Raw genomic sequence first — 7,197 nt, 5'->3', positions numbered from 1 at the left:
GCGACCATATTCCCAGAATCCATTGGGTTTAGCTCCCACCTTTACCTGGACTGCTACGTCACGACATACATACATATATATATATATATATATATGTACTCCATCTCTCTCTCTCTCTCTCCCCTCTCTCCTCTTTCTCTCCCTTCACGCGCCGCGGTCCTCACTCCCCCCCCCTCCTAATTAAACTTCCAAAAACACAGAGCTGCTTGTATCTGGTGTCTGTGGACGCGCCACTGCGAGCCAAACCTATCAGTGGCCCTGCACATTTAAAAAGATTTCTTTTTATTTTACGTGTGTGAGTGTTTTGCCTGTATGTATATCTGGGTTCCATGTGCACGTAGTGCCTACAGAGGCCAGAAGACGGCATCAGATCCCCTGGCACTGGAGTTATAGAGGGTTGTGAACTGCCATGTGGGTGCTGAAACCAAGCCTGGGTCCTCTGCAAAAGGCACAAGTGCTCCTAACCACAGAGCCATTCCTTCATTTACATCTTACATCTTACATTTTAATGAACATGCCCAGGATCAGAGGAGCAGAGGTGAGGAGGACACAACATCTATCCCAACACTGGGAGTAACTGGGACCAGCAGGACCCAGGCACACAGGAACACCGCCAGCCCAGTGACACTGGTTCCTTCCAGTCTGTCTGGGCTGGTGCTCTGAGCAGACCTTGGGTGCAAATTTTGCAGCCAGTCCCACAACACCCAGAGGAAGGTCCATTCCTGGGCGCTCTAATGGGCCCAGGATCACAAGATCCCAGAATAACAGGATCACAGAGACAGCTTGACTCTGAGGAGTTCTGATACAACCTGGATCACAGGTAGGACAGGCCCCAGTCAGAATTAGCCATGGCAGGTAGCACTAGAGATAACCAGATGGCCGGAGTCAAGCGTAAGAACATAAGCAACAGAAACCAAGGTTATTTGGCATCATCAGAACCCAATTCTCCTACCATAGCAAGTCCTGGACACACCATCACACCAGAAAAGCAAGGTTCAGATCTAAAAATTACTTCTCATGATGATGATACAGGACTTTAAGAAGGACATAAATAACTCCTTCAAAGAAATACAGGAGAACACAGGTAAACAGCTAGAAGTCCTTCAAGAGGAAACACAAAAATCCCTTAAAGAACTACAGGAAAACACAATCAAACAGGTGAAGAAAATGAACAAAACTATCTAGGATCTAAAAATTGAAATAGAAACAATGAAGAAATCACAAATCGAGGCAACCCTGGAATTAGAAAACCTAAAAAAGAGATCAGGAGTCACAGATGCAAGCATCACTAACAGAATACAAGAGATAGAAGAGAGAATCTCGGGGGCTGGAGAGATGGCTCAGTGGTTAAGAGCACTGACTGCTCTTCTGAATGTCCAAAGTTCAAACCCCAGCAACCACATGGTGGCTCACAACCATCTGTAATGTGATCTGGTGCCCTCTTCTGGAGGGTCTGAAGACAGCTACAGTATACTTACATTAAATAAATAAATAAATAAATAAATAAATAAATAAATAAATAAAATTAAAAAAAAAAGAGAGAATCTCAGGGGCAGAAGACACCATAGAAAACATTGACATAGCAGTCAAAGAAAATGCAAAAAGCAAAAAAAGATCCTAACCCAAAACATCAAGGAAATCCAGGATACAATGAGAAGACCAAACCTAAGGATAAAAGAGAGCGAAGACTCCCAACTTAAAGGGCCAGTAAATATCTTTAACAAAATTATAGAAGAAAACATACCTAACCTAAAGAAAGAGATGCCCATGAGCATACAAGAAGCCTACAGAACTCCAAGTAGACTGGACCAGAAAAGAAATTCCTCCTGTCACATAATAATAAAAATGCCAAATGTATTAAACAAAGAATTTTAAAAGCAGTAAGGGAAAAAAAGTCAAGTAACATATAAAGGCAGGTCTATCAGAATTACACCGGACTTCTCACCAGAGATATGAAAACATCTTACTAGAGACTATGAAAGATCTTGGACAGATGTCATACAGACCCTAAGAGAACACAAATGCCAGCCCAGGCTACTATACCCAGCAAAACTCTCAATTACCATAGATGGAGAAAACAAGATATTCCATTACAAAACAAAATTTACACAATATCTTTCCACAAATCCAGCCCTACAAAAGATAATAGATAGAAAACACCAATATAAGGAGCAAAATCACACCCTAGAAGAAGCAAGAAAGTAATCTTTCAACAAATCCACACAAACCTAATTCCATCTCTAACAACAAAAATAACAGGAAGTAACAATTACTTTTTCTTAATGTCTTCATATGAAAATTAATATTACCAACATATCCTAATCAAGTTATTTAAAATTTATTTTGAGAAAAATGTATGTATAATGTACATATATATATGTGTGTGTTTGTGTATGTGTATGTGTGTGTGTGTGTGTGTGTGTGTGTGTGTGTGTGTGTTTATACACACAGTTTAGTGCTGCCCTCAAACAGAGAAGATTCTTTCTGCAGTGCTCAGTAGTTAATGCAGAGATTGCTAACTGGACAAAGTGCTATATTGAATTCTCAGCTTCCCCCAACCTCAAGGCTCAGGAAACAGTGAGGAAGAAGAGGCAGAAGGAATGTACGAGCCAGAATATGGGGAAGAGTGCTGTAAAATGCTCTCTTCTGGACACGAGGCCATGGCTCTCATAAACTGCAGCTATGGAGCTGTGGTTACCCACAGAAGAACAAGCCAACAAGATCAGCCAATGTTCTACCAGGCATGAGCAACTAGACTCAGTGAGTTATTGAGAGAGAGAGGGACAGAGAGAGAGAGAGAGAGAGAGAGAGAGAGAGAGAGAGAGACAGAGACAGAGACAGAGACAGAGACAGAGACAGAGACAGGCAAAGACAGGCAGAGAGACAGAGAGAGAGACAGAGACAGGCAAAGACAGAGAGAGATAGAGACAAAGAGAGTAGAGACACAGAGAGAGAGACAGAGATAGGGACAGAGGTAGGGCATGAAGAGGGAAGGGGATATGTTGAGGTTGCCTGGGGAAAGTAGGAGAGAGGATTCAAGATACACTGTTCACATGCATGAAATTGTCACATGTATGAATAAATAAAGGATCACCTACTAAAAATAACACAATCTAAACCTTCTATAACTCTTAGTTTATGAAACAGAGAGCAGGCCATGAGCAGCAAGGTCTTGGGCCACAGTTCTTGCACAGCTCCCATGGAGGACAATGGCCACACAGCACCAAGCTTGGATTACATGGAATGTCCTTGTCCTACCATAATGCAACCCTTTCCTTCCACAGCCAGCCAAGTTCACTAGAACAGACGCACGAGCAGGACATAAGAGGGTTCACTCTAATGCATGCAGGATGTGAGAGGGTCCACTCTAATCCATGCAGGATGTGAGAGGGTCCACTCTAATGCATGGAGGACATGAGAGGGTCCACTCTAATCCATGCAGGACATGAGAGGGTCCACTCTAATGCATGCAGGACGTGAGAGGGTCCACTCTAATGCATGGAGGACGTGAGAGGGTCCACTCTAATGCATGGAGGACATGAGAGGGTCCACTCTAATGCATGCACTCTTGCTTTCAACACAGAAATTCACAAACCATGACACAGTAGAGGACACACCCTTGTAGAAACCTTATAGAGCAATGGAACTAGAAGCCAAAGTCAGAAGATTACATCTTAGTCTTCCCCCTGCTTGCCAATTTCAGAGAGCAAGTGCAGAGCCTTCTCTTTATGTTCTACACACTTACCTCCTGTAGTGACTTAAGCTTAACATTTCCTAGCCGAGATGCAAGATTCTTCTATGTGATCAGCTCTCTAAGCCAGAGGCAATGAGTGATGGATGGTGGGTGGATGAGTGGCCCACACAAGCCCAGAAGGTGTTTTATGTGACAATCAAACTTCTACAGAGGAGTGTGATCTCCAGGTTAGGCACAGGCACCGTTGGGTTGACTTGTGACACGGTTCCAATTCCAGTAAGGAGAAAACAGCCCCTGGAATATCGAACCCAGAATTCTGCCCCTGACAGTTGCTCTGAGGGTGCTGTACAGGCAGTATAACTGACTCCATGCTACTGGGGCGCCTGCCTTCCAGAAGCAGTGTGCTGGCTGACTGCATTTGCATTCACGGCAGGTCGAAGGGACCGTGTCCCTTTCTTAAACTAGACTGATGAGAAAGGAAGAATGGGAAACTGATTGGATATGTGGACACCTGCAGGGTTTAGCTTCAGAGATAGGGGCATGGCATTTCAAGGAAGTTTGCTTTCCTCTCTGGAGAAGAGAACACCAGCTCTGGCTGAGTGCTGGGGCAGGCAATCCCAGCCCTAGGGAGACTGCAGAGTCTTCTGTCTCTCCTCTCCATCAGTAGCCACCTAGGTCAAAGACCAAATGGTGCTCCCTGGCAAAACAGATTAAGGCACAGGACACTCCAGAGCCTATTTTTTGCCTGAATTTTCTTGAAGCAAATAAAACAATTATATGTAAGCTAGAAAAATAAAGTTTGCCCATGACCCCTAGTGCAAATTGCTTGTTAAAGTCACCAATTCATTAGAAGTGTCTCTATAAAGCAGTAAGTGGTTGAGAGTTAAGAGAGAGGTTATAGGGCCAGAGGTGGCATTAGGCATTCTGCTCCTGTACTTGACACTTCAGGAAACAGGCCCAGCCAAGACAGTGACTCATCCCAACTGTCAGAGTGACAATAGGAGCTTGATTTGCAATGGCGGGGCAAGCCAGTTGGTGCTTCTCAAACCAGTTCTGCCCTAGTAATTCTGAAAGATTAATTGAAGCCAGTGCAGAAAACAGAAAACTACTATTACCATTCTACACTGAAGGGAGGAGATCAAAATATAACTGGAAGAGTCACGAGCTTTGGTCCAGAGGATCAGCAAATACTGGGAGCAGGGCATGCTGTATAATAAAATCTATCATAAGACTCAGGGCGACTTTTCACAGACTTAGAGATCACTCTGCATAGACTTTCTAAAGAAGTCATACAAATTTCCAGCAAAGAAAATCCAGCAGTTACAGACAGACAGTCCTCTCACCTAAATTCAGTTTTGCTCACTCAGCAATTATTATTATTATTATTTTTTGTTTGTTTGTTTTTTTCGAGACTGGGTTTCTCTGTGTAGCCTTGGCTGTCCTGGAACTCACTCTGTAGACCAGGCTGGCCTCGAACTCAGAAATCCTCCTGCCTCTGCCTCCCAAGTGCTGGGATTAAAGGCGTGTGCCACCACCACCCGGCTTCACTCAGCAATTATTTACCGCCTTTCCACATTAAGAAAAATGTTCCAGAGAGGATGAAGATGGCCAAGGACCAGAAGGGCAATGACTGCTCTGTGAGAACGGGGCTATTACTACAAGAGGGGACCATTATCTCCAGATGAAGAAAGCTGTCTGGCTGAAAGGTAATGAATTAAGTGGTCTTGAAGAATGGATTAAAACAGGATATTCAGAAGCTGAATGTCTCTGGGTGGTGAACACAGGAAATGGAGGTGAGGAAAGGGGGGGAGGGAGCCAGGAAGTAGTGAAGATTTGCCCGGGACAGGAGAACTCAGGGCTGAACTCCAGTGTCCAGAGTAGCCCTTCAGACTCCATTTCCAGCCAACTGCAATGTGGATGTGGTGGGGGAATGCTGAGCACTGTGTGTGGACTCTGTCAGGACAGACGGCACAGCCGCAGCTGGGAGCCTTGGAGGCAACCCACTCCATAGTCTACAGCTAAATTCATACTAGGCTTTCTTGGACATGCCGTAGCCTCCAGGACATGGCACTAGAAGCCACCCAGGCTCTCTAGAAATCCACAAATCATTACTCAACCACTGCCAGAGCGAGAACACTATGCTCGGTTTTGGAGAAGCATCATGATATGGATATTGAAGGGAACAACTTTCATTCATCCATTCTCCTCCTCCTTCATTCTCTGTTCTTCAGCTTTGAAAATGGTCTAACGTTCCCATAATTCATCATCTCTGACCAGATCCCGAGCCTCCAGGATGTCCTATCTTCCCAGGAAGACAACTTGACTTGTAGGCCAGCCAAATAAAACAACGCTTTGGGAAGATTTATGACCAACTTAAATATATTTAAAGAACAGGTAAAAGTCAAATGTGTCCTCAAAGGATTACAACTATTCCTATTCATTTAGTTAGAATAATTCTGAATTAATATTCAGAAACACTGTACTAGTGAACATTTACGTCTCATAAATCCATATTATACAAACTAGTCTTTGTAATTCTCTTCACTGTTTTTAATCTTTCTAAATGTTAGGATTACAGGAATATTCATTTTTCTGATTCCCCCCCCACTGCTGACCCATCTTTTTCTTCTACTTTCTATATTTCTTTTAACCCTCCTATTGAATTATTTGCTCCTTAAATGATTAATTTCTTAGAGCCCTTCTTTATTCTCTACATGAATAGCATCTCGCTCCTTATTCATGTATTCAGTATATCCTCCCATGTCTTGGAGGATTTAAGCTCCATGCTCTTTGAAGTTTTCCTCTGCTCTCTCCATTCCAATTCCTTTGAGCTCCTTTTCTGTTTCTCTCTGGCTTCAGCCTCCTATGCTGGATGCTTTCATCAAAAGCCTCACAATGCCTGGTGGTCATTCATATTTAATAGCGAGTCACTAAGAATCTGGTTTAAGCCAGCGCATGGAATGACTTGGTAGATTTCATCAGAGAGCATTTGGGTGAAAAGCCAAGCTTCATTAAAAAAAATTTTTTTTAAAGATTTATTTATTTTTTTATGTATGAGTACACTGTTGCTGTCTTCAGACACACACTAGAAGAATGCATCGGATCCCATTACAGATGGTTGTGAGCCACCAAGTGGTTGCTGGGAATTGAACTCAGGACCTCAGGAAGAGCAGTCAGTGCTCTTAACCACTGAGCCATCTCTCCAGCCCTAATTTTTTTTAATAAGAAAAATTTTCAGTTTTTTTGTTTGTTGTTTTTGTTTTTGTTTTTGTTGTTGTTGTTGTTTTTAGACAGGGTCCCTATGTAGCCCAGATTAATCTCAAACTCACTGTTTCACTATGTAGCTTAGGTGAACCTTCAATTTTCAATCTTCCTCAGCATCCCAAGTGCTTGGATTCCAGGCACAGCCACACTAACCCTGCCTCTGCCTTACTTCTGGGATTCCAGGTACAGCCACACTAACCCTGCCTCTGCCTCACTCTTGGGATTCCAGGTACAGCCAC

At 43.3% G+C, this 7,197-nt stretch overlaps 1 protein-coding gene across 7 annotated transcripts in view; it reads right to left on the bottom strand.

Annotated features, from left to right (window-relative positions):
* Cracd (capping protein inhibiting regulator of actin dynamics) overlaps positions 1-7,197 on the bottom strand; it is a 230,075-nt gene that overhangs the window by 65,762 nt on the left and 157,116 nt on the right. The window contains exon 1 of one of the 7 annotated variants that reach the window (XM_031342803.1): positions 3,746-3,963. The exons of the other annotated variants lie outside the window; for them this stretch is intronic. The gene's annotated coding sequence lies outside the window, so the exon portion shown is untranslated. Of the gene's footprint in view, positions 1-3,745; positions 3,964-7,197 lie in introns of those variants that run through there. 7 annotated transcript variants of the gene reach the window in all.

The sequence above is a fragment of the Mastomys coucha genome, unplaced genomic scaffold (genome assembly GCF_008632895.1).
Source record: "Mastomys coucha isolate ucsf_1 unplaced genomic scaffold, UCSF_Mcou_1 pScaffold22, whole genome shotgun sequence".
Classification (NCBI taxonomy): Eukaryota; Metazoa; Chordata; class Mammalia; order Rodentia; family Muridae; genus Mastomys; species Mastomys coucha.
Note: the sequence above shows the minus strand (reverse complement) of the source record. Positions and strands in the feature narration are given on the sequence as shown.